The sequence below is a fragment of the Rhodnius prolixus genome, unplaced genomic scaffold (genome assembly GCF_049639745.1).
Source record: "Rhodnius prolixus isolate KJV_2025 unplaced genomic scaffold, Rpr scaffold_13, whole genome shotgun sequence".
Lineage (NCBI taxonomy): Eukaryota > Metazoa > Arthropoda > Insecta > Hemiptera > Reduviidae > Rhodnius > Rhodnius prolixus.
In genome coordinates, this window is record NW_027411583.1 from 13,911,420 (window position 1) to 13,926,613 (window position 15,194).

Consider the following 15,194-nt stretch of genomic DNA (forward strand, 5'->3'; position numbering starts at 1 on the left):
AGGCCCCCTCCAAAATCATTATTACTAATTACTCTGTAAATCTTGGGCCGAGTTTGATAAAATTTGGTAGGATGATAGAGTTAGGGCTCCCCTACGTAACATTACAGCGACGATCTGCTCTTACACCTGTTAAGGGGAAGTACAGCAATCGTTTCAAATTATCGACGCGTGAACCGATTTTCATGAATGAAATGTCATTCGAATCGAAATTTGGTACAGATTTGCACTTAAGTCTCGACGCTGTGCCACTTAAGAAGGGGAGTTTGCCCCACGCAAGTAAGGCCCAGTCTAAAAGTATTATTACTATTGTTTCTATAACACTTAGTCCGGTTTGAAAAAGTTTAGCACGAAGAAGTGGTAAAAGCTTCCATACGTGACTCTAAAGTGCTACTATGCTCTTACACCTACTAAGAAGAAGTATTGCAATCGTTTAAATTATCGACGCGTGAACTGATTCACGTCAATCGTCGAATTGTCATTCGATTCGATACTTTATGAGAATAAAGCTTGTGTAGATCTCGAGTTTTCAACATTAGAAACGTAGTTTGCACCACTTAAGTAAGGCCTGCCTTAATAATCAATAACCTCGACCAATTTTGTTATTTATGCACAAATACCTTCCAATTTTAATTGAAACGTTTACCGAAGAAAACTATTGTTGCGGATTCTTTGGGGACCGTTCATTTAAAAGACCTCTCCAGTGGTAGTTACGGGTCTCACTTGACACCATATTAGGTTGTAATGAAACTATTGCTTATTCCAAATGTTAAGAAAATCTGTAAAGCAAAAAGGGAAATCTATCCAAAAGGTACAAAATTTCTTTAACCAAAACTTACAGTTTAAAATGTTAAGTATAAGGGTTGATTAAACGCCAAAAGGTACACAAATCAGCAAGTACCCAACATTTCATTAGTACTTCATTGATATTATTTAAGTAATTTTACTGCATTAATTTTCATTAATATTTTTAGAATTTATTAGATGTCACAGACCCTTTGCTGGCCATTTTCATCTACAAAATATTTGTTCAAGTGACGCACCATTTCACTTAGATTGACTGTAATATTTATTAATCTGTAATAATCAAACCATTAATCACAGGTAGAAAAGAAAAACGTTATGTTTATTTCATTTATTTAGTTTTTAAATAAAAATCGTCGGTTTAAGTTAATTCTTCGATTAAAGTGATTGTTACTTTATGTATTCAAGGGTTAAAAACAATAGGTAATAATAGGGAAGGGATTAGCTATGAGGTTAGCATACTGGACTCCCACGCGGAGGTCCCGGGTTCGAATCCAGCAGCTGACCCTTAGATTTTCTCTTCCTAGGAGCTTCTTACAGCTCACTGTCCGGTGATGGACAGTGTTGTCTGTAACGAGTGCCACAGAATAAAGGGCATAATAGAGATAAATCAGAAAAATAATGTGGAATAGAGTTAAAATAAGCTTCTATTTAGTTATGATGAAGAAATATACATTTTATTATTATTTTCACAAAAAAATTATTATAAATGAAGTGGCCAGCATAAGGGTCCATGACATCTAATAAATTTTAAAAAATATGAATGAAAAGTTAATGTAGTAAAATTTCTTAAATGATATCAATGAAATACTAATGAAATGTTGGGTACTTGCTGATTTGTGTACCTTTTGGCGTTTAACCAACTCTTATACTTACCATTTTAAACTGTAAGTTTTTGTTAAGGAGATTGTTATAACAGTCTAGCTAGGCTATTAAGACAACATATGAAGAGGAAGTTGGTAGACCTGTAGACTAGTTTAGAGAGCCGGGCCAGTTTCTCTTCTACTATTGGATAACAATGTCTAACTTTACGTGTAGCTGTTTACAGTTAATGTTATTTAAATACCCACGTAGCTACCAGTAGTTTGCATCCTTCCAGTGTGGGTATACAGGTTTTTTTTTGTAACAGAATCTATATGCTGAGAAATCATAATCACAAACAAAAGTTTTTTTCCTTGCAAAAAGTATTTAAATGGAAATAGATTTTTCACCAGAAATACTTTGTAGGAAAAACGTGTTATTAACATAGGCAGGTCTTGAAAAATGGTTGTATTGAAACATTTCAACAGTGTTGTTTTCAGAGGCTCCAATATGTGGGTGTAAAGGGTTGGGTTAAGGTTAAGAATATGGGACTTAAGATGAAATGCACTCTTTGTAACTGTTTTTTTTTTATTGTGTTAGTTAGTTTAAGAAAGAATTTTCTTAATGAAGTTCGGGCCGCCAATTATATTTTACATAATAGAAAGAACTAAGAGGACGTAGAAGCAGCTGTAAGAAAACATGTTAAGATTTAACAGCAACATCGCTTTGACAAAAACATCTCTAAATCTTGAATCATTATATCTTATGTTCTTGCATAATTTTTTAGTTAATGACCCGAGTAACAAATGTGGGCGCCATATGTTACTGATTAGCGAGCCTAGTACTTTACACCATGATCAAGATCGCACTGTGTTGAATAGACACTAGAGCAAGCGGGTATATGCACAGTAGCATGTCCAGCTGATAGGTGCAGTACTTGTTGGACGGGCCGCCAGATAGCATGGCGATGCAAGTTCGGCACAGCATTGCCTCCCACTATCCCAGGCAACTAGAACCTCCCCGCCGTCCTGAGTAAATAAAAATATCTCAAGAATTTGTTCAGTACTTTCTCAGTCTAGTGAAATCGTTCGCTATTATTGTCTTTTAATTACAAACTGTGATTTTGTTTTAGTTTATTTTTTACTTGCAATACTTTAACAAATATTCAATTTTTAAATAAAATGTTTTCAGTGAATAAATAGCGTGGAAAGTTTTTAACAATTTTGGAAAACATCAAATGTTTTCACCTTAGTCAATTCACAGGTATCTTATCAAACATTTAAATTAGTTTTAGCGAATGTAAACATTGTAACTTGTTATTAAATGAGAATTCCATTCGAGGGTTTAGGAAACCTTCAGGCAAACTGAATTGAACAGCTCATTGTGCACTCAGTTCAGCCCTACAATAGACCTTGCGGAGTTACCTTTTCCAGCCCCCCCAAAAAAGGGCTGAACCTACTCAAAATATTCTTCGCAAACAAAAAAAAAAAATATGTGCTTTCATCAGTTTTTCAATACACTATTACGGAATTAATTGTAAGCTCTAAGAATAAACGGCGGAACCACATGTTCACGGACTATGTTGGACGAAAGGCTTTGTGCAGCACTCCATTAATTGCAATCAGGGCTGCAAAGCCTAGCTAGCCATCTTAGATTCAGTTAATTGGCACTTCCATTAGGTCGATTTTGATTTCCTAAACGAGATCTCAAATTTGAAGTTACTGCGATTTCCCGGTTTTCAGTTAAGTTGACCTTTCACACATGAACACGCGCACTCTAGGACCAATTTGGGAAACACTATTCCTGCACCGAACTCTGCAATCTTCTTCTTCTTCTGAAATCTCGGGCTAGAAAACTTGCACAAAGAGTAAACACCAAGGGATCAAAGCTTATTGCGCTCTAGAAGTAAGCAGTTAACATTGCAGAACCTCGTTTAATCGCCGTCTGTGGATAAACGCCGGCCCTTCAAGTTGATAGATAACTCTACTTGACCGTAAGTCATCCTACTTCCTTTCGGAGGTTTTTATCGTAGTAGAAACCTTTTCGAATGAGGTATTCGTTGATTTCGAACTCAAAGAATCTACGAACAAGTATATAAACTTGTATCTTAGAAACATGCAAAATTTGACTTTACTTTTTATGGAAACCAATTCCTAAGAAATGATGGTCATAAAAAGAAATAGTTACTTTCAAAAATGGCTTTACAACACTGAGGAGCTTGGATGGTGAAAGTTGTCTTTATTTTACCGGAAAGCCAGACACGGAAGAAACAGAACGCATTTCCTGGTCTTTTAAAATTTGAAAGTGCACTATTATCACTGCATCCTATGAGCACATCTTGATAAAATGAATGGTTGGCAGGGTGTCATTAGATCATTTTGAATGCTGTTGGTTGATTACTTTTACGTGTTTGAAGGGTGAGTGAAAGAGTGAAGTCTGAAACTGGACAGTGAAGTCATGTGAAGGTTTCGAAAACTAGATTTTTAGTACTGGCAATGCTATTTTCATGTCTCAGTCTACATATCGATAACCTACTAATCGAAGGTTAATATGTTCACCTTCGCTTTTTATTGACCTTGCAGAGGCTATTTAAGATCGCTCGGGGTCACCATTGCTTCTGTGTGGCAGAGTCTTGCAAATTGTTCTGAGCCAGTTCATCGGCTTGATTCATTGATTATATGTCCTGGTTGTTCCCCGATGTGGAGTAGCCTATTTCCTATTATGGAATCGCAACAAATCTACGGGCAGCCATAACTTCATCACGATCTTGACTTTTTTCTTACTACAATACTGAAGTTGTTGACTGGTAGGAATATTTTAAATCACTCCTCATAATGTCTAAAATATTCAATTACAGTCGATTATTGCATCTCCGAAAATGTTTGGATCTGCTAAGTTCGAAAATTAGGTTTTAAAAGGTTTCCTTCTTTGGCTCAGCGTCAAAGTGCCCAGGAAGTTCGGACTTGTGTTCAAGTTATATCTGAAGCAACGCCACCAAGATATGAATCCGAATACTACGTCTGTGAGTTTTCTGAGACCCATAATTCTTGGGAGGAAGTGAGTAAGTGCCCTTGTAAGTTACCTAATTAGTATATCGTACGGTTCTGTCAGCGGTTCTGCTAATGGCTAATTAATATGTTAAAATTCTTAGTATTTCCGGTGATTATCGTGATTGAAGTGTTTGGAAAATAAACTTTACTCAATTCTATAATTATAATCAGCATTGCAATAACATCTAAAGTTATTTCTTGGCGATAACAATGGCATTTTAATAACATTAATCATGACATATGAGCCTCTTATGCAACTTTTATTGCTTCTCTGGGAGCAATTGTGATAACAGGCTGAGAACAATGAATTCTTGTATATTTATTAGGCTAGCTAATGGTTTAGGAGCCATAAAATTTTTGTTGTAATCTCGAGTTTCTGCTCTCCTGTTCAATTTCTTCGACTCCCATTTTGGTGTCCCACGTAAGAGTTCTCAAGGAATATTGTTTACTGATCAATGTTGACCACCGAAAACTTTCCTGTGGAACGGTACGATTTGATTCGCATCATTTTGTACCATCATACAGATGATCATTTTGGTTGCAGATTTTTGCATGCAACTTTGCGGAAAGAGTGGAATACGTGTTTAAAATGAAGCCACATACCTACAAGAGTCCTTATTTAAATCTGCAATGTCAAAGTTCATAACTTCCGTTTTATGCGCAGCCTGAAATCACTAGTCTTCTAGTAACAATCCTTCCGTTCAGTTTTTCCTTACTTCCTCTTTTAACGCTTGTAATAAACAGGACAAAAATCTTGCAGCTTGTCGATTTTTTTTCTTCACCGGAAGTATCAGTTATAGTCCAATGAGTACAATTAAAAATTGATCGAGTGTTTGTCCATTGTAATTCAAAAGCAAAAAATTACAGAGGATTCAATTACTAACAGATACTTGGCTTGGGCGCCATCGGGGGACACGTCGGGGGAAACGGTCCACCGGAGGTACTACATCACTCAGCGGAACTTCGAGGTTTTGTTTTGAAGTTTTTTCAAAAATGGCTTCTACAATTTCTCTAAATTTTGTTTATGTGCAGCTTTCCGCTGAAGTGCGCTTTAAGAATGTTATAATCTACAGTAGTTTAGAATTTAAATTTTCTATCCAAAATTTTGAGTAGAAAGAATATCACTTCAACGGAAGAGCGATTTTATAGAACCGTTTTTCCTAGTTTTCCATATTTTTCCATCCTGTCGCTAAAGGGGTTTTATTTTAATAAAATCATAGTATGGCTCATCTAAGGGGACTTTGATCTCAGGATACTGTCGCTGATAGCGGGCTTGTGGAGGTGCCGCTACGTCACTTTTCCGTCAATAGTAGTTTGTATTACAGTCAAGCAATTCAACTTGTATAATATTGAAGTCAGCTATTTGTTTAGATATACTAAGTAACTTTGTTATTAGGATTACCTTTAAATTGGTGATTTAACTCTAACGAGTAATTAGGGACGAATACTTTAACTGAATGGGAAGGTAATATTCATAGTGACATTAGAGGGGAGGGTTCATGCGACGGAGTCGTTGTGGAGCGATCGATCTCAAAACAACAGCTCTGGCTATTGATTAGGCAACATGCAACAACTCTACGTATTGGCTACGTCAGCTGTTCCGCTATAGTTGTTTTAAATAACTGCAATAGCTCCAGCTGTTCTCTGTTTATCACAATATCACACCTTGCGTCTAAAGTCTATTTAAACCACTAAAATGATTGTCCATAATTATGTAGACGTAGAGGAAATTAAAGTAATTAGACGTAAAAAGAAGGAGCGGTCACGTATTTTTTAGATTTTAGAGTTTGAATTCTTTGAAAGTTGGTACTTTGACCCAAAAGTTTATTCGTGCTGTCCTCAACCACCGGGTAGTTGAGCCAATCATGATAGCCAATAATCCTAGCCTGCACTTTATTAATCGTTAGTAGAGAAAGTTAGCGCATATCCCAGGATGGCCGCCGTCGTATCTGTTCTGGATCTTCACCGGATAGGTCTCCGGTACAAACATTAGATGTAGTCACAAGCAGAAATCAGAAATAAAAATTATAGAACGAAGTTGGTAAAAACTAACTGGAAAAACCATTAACAGTAAACAAAAGATAAAATAGTAAAGATACGACAGAAAATTAAAAATAAATAAGGTGTTGAAGCCAATAAAATGGGAATTATAAGGTAAATGAAAATATTTATCACACGATCAAGATAAGAATGTACTAATCGTTTCTGTCAGGATACGCTAGGACCGCTAGCTGTCTAGCAGTTTTGGCTCTGCCAAAACCTGCGAGGTTACAGTACGTAAGGTTGTATCCAGCAATTCTATTCTAAACGTCCGGATGGGTTTTAAAGAAGAAGTTTAGTCTTTGGTTGTCCAGAGACAGTTTATATCTAAAACAGTTTAGTCTAAAAGTTTATTAAGTTGTTAAAAGCGTCTGTTTAATTCTGATTCTTTTAGTCTAGTGTCTTAGTGACTAAATATTAGATCAGGACTATGCAGTTATGTAGATGAAACAGTTCGCAGGCACCCACCATCTGTAAGAAAAAAAAAAATAAGGAGCTCAAAACGGATATTTCAAGTAAAAACTCTTTGTCTAAAAATTAGACAGAATTGCGATTGTAATGGGTTCAGATGACTTGAAGAGGAGGTTTATGATGCGGGAATTAGTTAGAGATTTTAATGAGTTTATATTCGGAATATGAATTACGAGTTTACGAAAATAAATAAATATATATATTTTAACAATAATTTAGACGTTTGTAAAGATATACTACAATAATTTAAAATGATTTAAATTGTAACTAGAATGCACAACTATAATGACGTTAAATAGATATATGTTTAAATACTTAGATAGGGACGCGCTCGCGGTGTAACTCGCTGGTAGAATCTTGATGTTACGCTGGTAAAATACTGAAGAATAATCATCGACTGATCCCCCACTTCCTGTAGAGTGACCATATATAGCCATCACCACACATTGACAAGTCTTGTAATTACGGGTCACACTCAAACATCTCTTGACGTGTGTTGACCCTAGTCTTGAATAGGCCGGGTGACAGGCGTTGGAAGTTATCAAAGGGCTGTAGCCAGGTATTCGGTCTTTTGAGTGTTTGTAGCCAGGTGGTCACTGTATACTGACCGTATAATGGCCCTTTTGAAAGCGGTGTGTCTTTGGCGGGCGGTCCCTTTTGCCCGTGCACTGACCGCGGCACTTGACCTAAGTACTAGCGTCTGACTGGCACCACTAGTTATAATTATTATAATTAAAAATTATATATTTTTCTTCTGTTATCACATCACACGATCCTTTAGGAAGGAAAAGTTTCATTTATTATCTTATGAAATCTACTAATCTAGTTTAAAAATGTTTGATTTTTAGAATAAATAGCAGTTGCTTTCATTGAATATAGTTGAAAGTAGATTTTTGCTGAGATAGATCTGAGCTCCTAACAGTCTCGCTGAGTCGGTAAGTTTCTATAATTAATTGTAATTCGTCAGCTGAATATTCTATTTCTTTATTCAGCGCGCACTTATCTTGTCAATCGTAATTCGAGTTAGGATATCTTTTAAACTAATCGCCTGTTTCCTGTTTGATGTGAAGAACTCATGCAACACGATTCGCTTAGTACGGGGCCCGCTAGTTCGGCCATGAAATAGGCGATAAGAAATTCGCCTGCGAGTTGTAGTTAAGGTTGTTCTGAACCATCTCAATTGCGTTCCGAAGTTGCAGTTCTTGATTCTACAACACATTGGCGAAACCATAACCTGTTATCATATGATTTATCAATTGGTAAACTAACTTTACAAATTATCTGTTAACCTGATTACCACTATCCCTTGCTTAGTGATTGTCCAAATTGTGTGTAGCTTAAACATTTAATTATCAAATATAATTTTATTGTTAAAGGAATAGTCAAGAAATCATCTTTTCAGGAATCATCAGCGAGGAAAAATATAAGTGGCACTGGATTGATGGTGGACAGATCGATCAGAATCGATTCTTACGCTTAAACAAACCGGTACTTCCACAAATTATTGAATAACGCAATTTTCATTAATATCACCCACACAGGTTGAACCTGAGATATTGTCAAACTATGCACTAATTACACTAAAATTTTACACAATCAAATATTGTCTTCTATTAAGATAAACAAACCTGTACACCTGCAAAAATTTAACAATTTTGCACTGTCTATATATATATATATATATATTTTTTTTTTAAATCGTATAAATGCATTAGTTTAGGAGATATAAGAAGCTCTACTTTTAATTGCTTTGTCTTTCTTCAAAGTTTAACTCGAAATAACTCAGCACCTAATTGTTTTATCAGAACTATTTTAAATACATTGTTTTGTCCGAATGCTATAGTTTCTATTGGTTTTACGCGTTTACGCCCCTACTCCAGGCCAAATGGTCCTTTTTTTACCTGTGACTCATCTACCTTAAAAGTCATTCTATTTATACATTTCAGTCTATGTGAAGCTAACTTCTGTTCATAGCTACGCTTTCGTCAATTGAGAGGTTGGAAGTGATTTTTGTCCTCAGATTTGTTTATATACGTATCGTTTAATGGGAGCATTTTTCTTTCTTCGTGTTAAATCTAAATTATAGAACTACTTTTTCATAAAAAAAGTATTCCAAATTGAAAAGAAATCGTCAGTGTTTTTTTTGAGAAAAATTAAAAAAAAAAGAAAAATCTTCGTAAAGCGTTAGTTTGAGTTGATGAATTTTTATCAACAATTTATTTTAGCATCGCCAGGTCGCCCCCTTAATGTGTAAAAAATTGAAATTGAAATTCACGATTATTGAGATAGGTGGGGATGCACACACACCATTTCCATGCATAAAATATTTGTTCAGTAATGAGCAGCACCCATTTAATTTAGGTTGTAATAGGAGGTATAAAACTATTTATGCACAGGTTTAAACAAAAAAATAGTTAATGAAAAATATAATTGTTTTGGCATTAAAAATTAAAAATGCATATACAAACGTACATACTGATTTAATTTTGTTTTTGTTCTTGACATCTGATTTAAGTGCAAGTTTGGCGCAGCAGAAGGAAGTAAACAAAAAAACTCTTATAAAAACGAAATACTATCACAAAAACAAAACACTATCACAAAAACAAAATACTATCTGAAAAACAAAACACTATCTCAAAATCAAAACACTACCTCAAAAACAAAACACTACCTCAAAAACAAAACACTATCTCAAAAACAAAACACTATCACGAAAACAAAATACTACCTCAAAATCAAAACACTATCTGAAAAACAAACACTACCTCAAAAACAAAACACTATCACAAAAACAAAATACTATCTGAAAAACAAAACACTATCTCAAAATCAAAACACTACCTCAAAAACAAAACACTATCTGAGAAACAAAACACTATCTCAAAAACAAAACACTATCTGAAAAACAAAACACTACCTCAAAAACAAAACACTATCTCAAAATCAAAACACTATCTCAAAATCAAAACACTATCTGAAAAACAAAACACTATCACAAAAACAAAACGCTATCTCACAAACAAAACACTATCTGAGAAACAAAACACTATCTGAAAAACAAAACACTACCTCAAAAACAAAACACTACCTCAAAAACAAAACACTATCTCAAAAACAAAACACTATCTGAAAAACAAAACACTACCTCAAAAACAAAACACTATCTCAAAATCAAAACACTACCTCAAAAACAAAACACTACCTCAAAAACAAAACACTATCTCAAAAACAAAACACTATCACAAAAACAAAATACTATCTGAAAAACAAAACACTATCTCAAATTCAAAACACTATCTCAAAATCAAAACACTATCTGAAAAACAAAACACTATCACAAAAACAAAACGCTATCTCTCAAACAAAACACTATCTGAAAAACAAAACACTATCTCAAAAACAAAACACTACCTCAAAAACAAAACACTATCTCAAAATCAAAACACTATCTGAAAAACAAACACTACCTCAAAAACAAAACACTATCACAAAAACAAAATACTATCTGAAAAACAAAACACTATCTCAAAAACAAAACACTATCACAAAAACAAAATACTATCTGAAAAACAAAACACTATCTCAAATTCAAAACACTATCTCAAAATCAAAACACTATCTGAAAAACAAAACACTATCACAAAAACAAAACGCTATCTCTCAAACAAAACACTATCTGAAAAACAAAACACTATCTCAAAAACAAAACACTACCTCAAAAACAAAACACTATCTCAAAATCAAAACACTATCTGAAAAACAAACACTACCTCAAAAACAAAACACTATCACAAAAACAAAACGCTATCTCACAAACAAAACACTATCTGAGAAACAAAACACTATCTGAAAAACAAAACACTACCTCAAAAAATAAACACTACCTCAAAAACAAAACACTATCTCAAAATCAAAACACTATCTGAAAAACAAAACACTATCTCAAAATCAAAACACTATCTCAAAATCAAAACACTACCTCAAAAACAAAACACTACCTCAAAAACAAAACACTATCACAAAAAGAAAATACTATCTGAAAAACAAAACACTATCTGAAAAACAAAACACTATCTCAAAAACAAAACACTATCTCAAAATCAAAACACTATCTGAAAAACAAACACTACCTCAAAAACAAAACACTATCACAAAAACAAAATACTATCTGAAAAACAAAACACTATCTCAAAATCAAAACACTACCTCAAAAACAAAACACTACCTCAAAAACAAAACACTATCTCAAAAACAAAACACTATCTGAAAAACAAAACACTACCTCAAAAACAAAACACTATCTCAAAATCAAAACACTATCTGAAAAACAAAACACTACCTCAAAAACAAAACACTATCTCAAAAACAAAACACTATCTGAAAAACAAAACACTACCTCAAAAACAAAACACTATCTCAAAATCAAAACACTACCTCAAAAACAAAACACTACCTCAAAAACAAAACACTATCTCAAAAACAAAACACTATCACAAAAACAAAATACTATCTGAAAAACAAAACACTATCTCAAATTCAAAACACTATCTCAAAATCAAAACACTATCTGAAAAACAAAACACTATCACAAAAACAAAACGCTATCTCTCAAACAAAACACTATCTGAAAAACAAAACACTATCTCAAAAACAAAACACTACCTCAAAAACAAAACACTATCTCAAAATCAAAACACTATCTGAATAACAAACACTACCTCAAAAACAAAACACTATCACAAAAACAAAATACTTTCTGAAAAACAAAACACTATCTCAAAATCAAAACACTACCTCAAAAACAAAACACTACCTCAAAAACAAAACACTATCTCAAAAACAAAACACTATCACGAAAACAAAATACTACCTCAAAAACAAAACACTACCTCAAAAACAAAACACTATCTCAAAAACAAAACACTATCACAAAAACAAAATACTATCTGAAAAACAAAACACTATCTCAAAATCAAAACACTATCTCAAAATCAAAACACTATCTGAAAAACAAAACACTATCACAAAAACAAAACGCTATCTCACAAACAAAACACTATCTGAGAAACAAAACACTATCTGAAAAACAAAACACTACCTCAAAAAATAAACACTACCTCAAAAACAAAACACTATCTCAAAATCAAAACACTATCTGAAAAACAAAACACTACCTCAAAAACAAAACACTATCTCAAAATCAAAACACTATCTGAAAAACAAAACACTACCTCAAAAACAAAACACTATCTCAAAAACAAAACACTATCTGAAAAACAAAACACTACCTCAAAAACAAAACACTATCTCAAAATCAAAACACTATCTGAAAAACAAAACACTACCTCAAAAACAAAACACTATCACAAAAACAAAACGCTATCTCACAAACAAAACACTATCTGAGAAACAAAACACTATCTGAAAAACAAAACACTACCTCAAAAACAAAACACTACCTCAAAAACATAACACTATCTCAAAATCAAAACACTATCTGAAAAACAAAACACTACCTCAAAAACAAAACACTATCTCAAAATCAAAACACTATCTGAAAAACAAAACACTACCTCAAAAACAAAACACTATCACAAAAACAAAATACTATCTGAAAAACAAAACACTATCTCAAAATCAAAACACTATCTCAAAATCAAAACACTACCTCAAAAACAAAACACTACCTCAAAAACAAAACACTATCACAAAAACAAAATACTATCTGAAAAACAAAACGCTATCTCAAAATCAAAACACTATCTCAAAATCAAAACACTACCTCAAAAACAAAACACTACCTCAAAAACAAAACACTATCAGAAAAACAAAATACTATCTGAAAAACAAAACACTATCTCAAAATCAAAACACTATCTCAAAATCAAAACACTATCTGAAAAACAAAACACTATCACAAAAACAAAACGCTTTCTCACAAACAAAACACTATCTGAGAAACAAAACACTACCTCAAAAACAAAACACTATCACAAAAACAAAATACTATCTGAAAAACAAAACACTACCTCAAAAACAAAACACTATCTCAAAATCAAAACACTATCTGAAAAACAAAACACTACCTCAAAAACAAAACACTATCTCAAAAACAAAACACTATCTGAAAAACAAAACACTACCTCAAAAACAAAACACTATCTCAAAATCAAAACACTACCTCTAAAACAAAACACTACCTCAAAAACAAAATACTATCTGAGAAACAAAACACTATCACAAAAACAAAATACTATCACAATAACAAAAAACTAGTTTGAAATGAATGAAATTAAAAGTATCATTTATTTGTCATTAACTATGGAATTTGTGCACAAACAAGTAAGACGAATTCAAGACTGAAATTTCGTTTTAACCCCGTAATTCAAATTACAACAGTAAAAGGCCAACTCTAACTTTCCCTGATGTAATGATTATTTAGAATAAAGAGATAAATCACAAGAATAATTTAGAATAGAGTTAATATATATTAATATAAAATGCCTTTTTTTAATACTAACTATGATGATGAGATTACATCTTTTATTATTCTAACAGAAAAATATTTATGGGCGATAAAAGGCCAGCATAATGGTCTGTTACATCTAATACATTCTAAAAATTATGATTCAAGAAGTATCCATGAAATGTTGGGTACTAGCTGATTTGTGTACCTTTTGGCGTTTAACCAACCCTTATACTTAACTTTTTAAACTGTAAATTCTTGTTAAGGAGTTCAGTGGACGATTTCTGGTGGAAACAGCAAATCGAAAATCGTCTTATTCTTAGTTCAACTCATTCCATTAATAGGTGGGAACTTCAGGCCATAAGATGACGTGGTGCCACGGCGGAAGCTGTTTGGATTATTCTAATGCTTTTCCTCTGACGATGAAAGTAGAATCCGTAGCTACTCTGAAAGTAGGGATGTAAACTATGACCATTGTAATGATGATTATGGCCTTGCGTCACGGAACCAAGTCTGTGTTCAGTGCCTCTATTATTACTTGAAATTGTAAAGAGACAGACCCTGTTGAACTAACCACCTGCTGAATTGTGTCACTTTGATGTGTTTCCAATTCAGCCAGGCGCTTAATGTATTATATCCACTCTATCTACTCCTTTTTTCAGCTGACTCATTCACTTTAAGGGGGAAAACCCAGTCGTAATTTAGGTGTAGATCTACTCAAGCCTTGTATTACGCTCCAGTTGGGTCTATTTGGAATAGCGGTGAGCTTCGTCTTGGACAAGAATTTTAAAAAGATTTCTTATCTTTGACAAATCTACAATTGTCGCTGTAAAATTTCTAGTAAATCAAGGATTTAGCTGCTTATTTGTACGATCGTTATCGTATGGAATAAACATTTCATCCCCATAAAAGTGCGGATCTTAGAGCTGCTTAATCTAATTGGGTCCCGAGTTTCCGCCTATACTAAATATCAAATGAACTTTCTGCGCCATTCAAATTCACATTCCCAAACTAAAACTTTTTCATTAACACTTGCAATATATCAGAACGATTTAAATGACCACAAGAGAAATCCTTTAAATTTTGGATTTAAAAAAAAATATCGAACAAATGACATCTGACCTACTTAAAAGAAACAGTTTTCCGCAGTGAGGTTACATCATGCTAGGTTACTCTATCAAATGTCAAAACTTTAAAAGGTCATTTCAGTCTCAACAATGGTTATTTGGTAGATTGTTTGTTACGTTCGCTATTTTGACAAGGCATCTTTAAGTGCTAAAGAAGTCTTATTTCTCAATGTGTTCTTGGAGTATTTAGACACTTCAGCTGGATTTATGGATTATATTATTGTATTAAATGCACTTTAAAGCGAAACATAACAAAAATCGATGAATATTAACACGATTTTTTTGTCTAGCATTTTGTCAAAAGTGTGCCTTTAAAAAAATTGATTAAGTCGTATGAGCGTTAAATTATATTTTTGTCTCCTGAAGTATAACTTAATGGAAATTACAAGATTGAATTAATCAATAATTGATGGTAGGAACGGAAAAACAGTATGTGTA

General features: G+C 33.3%; 1 protein-coding gene across 10 annotated transcripts in view; it reads left to right on the top strand.

Annotated features, from left to right (window-relative positions):
• Positions 1-15,194, top strand: part of LOC141448251 (uncharacterized) — a 73,349-nt gene that overhangs the window by 15,296 nt on the left and 42,859 nt on the right. For 2 of the 10 annotated variants that reach the window (XM_074116490.1, XM_074116492.1), the window contains one exon: positions 8,566-8,651. The exons of 6 other annotated variants lie outside the window; for them this stretch is intronic. The gene's annotated coding sequence lies outside the window, so the exon portion shown is untranslated. Of the gene's footprint in view, positions 1-2,633; positions 2,866-8,565; positions 8,652-15,194 lie in introns of those variants that run through there. 2 more of the 10 variants (XM_074116491.1, XM_074116498.1) reach the window with 2 other exon arrangements.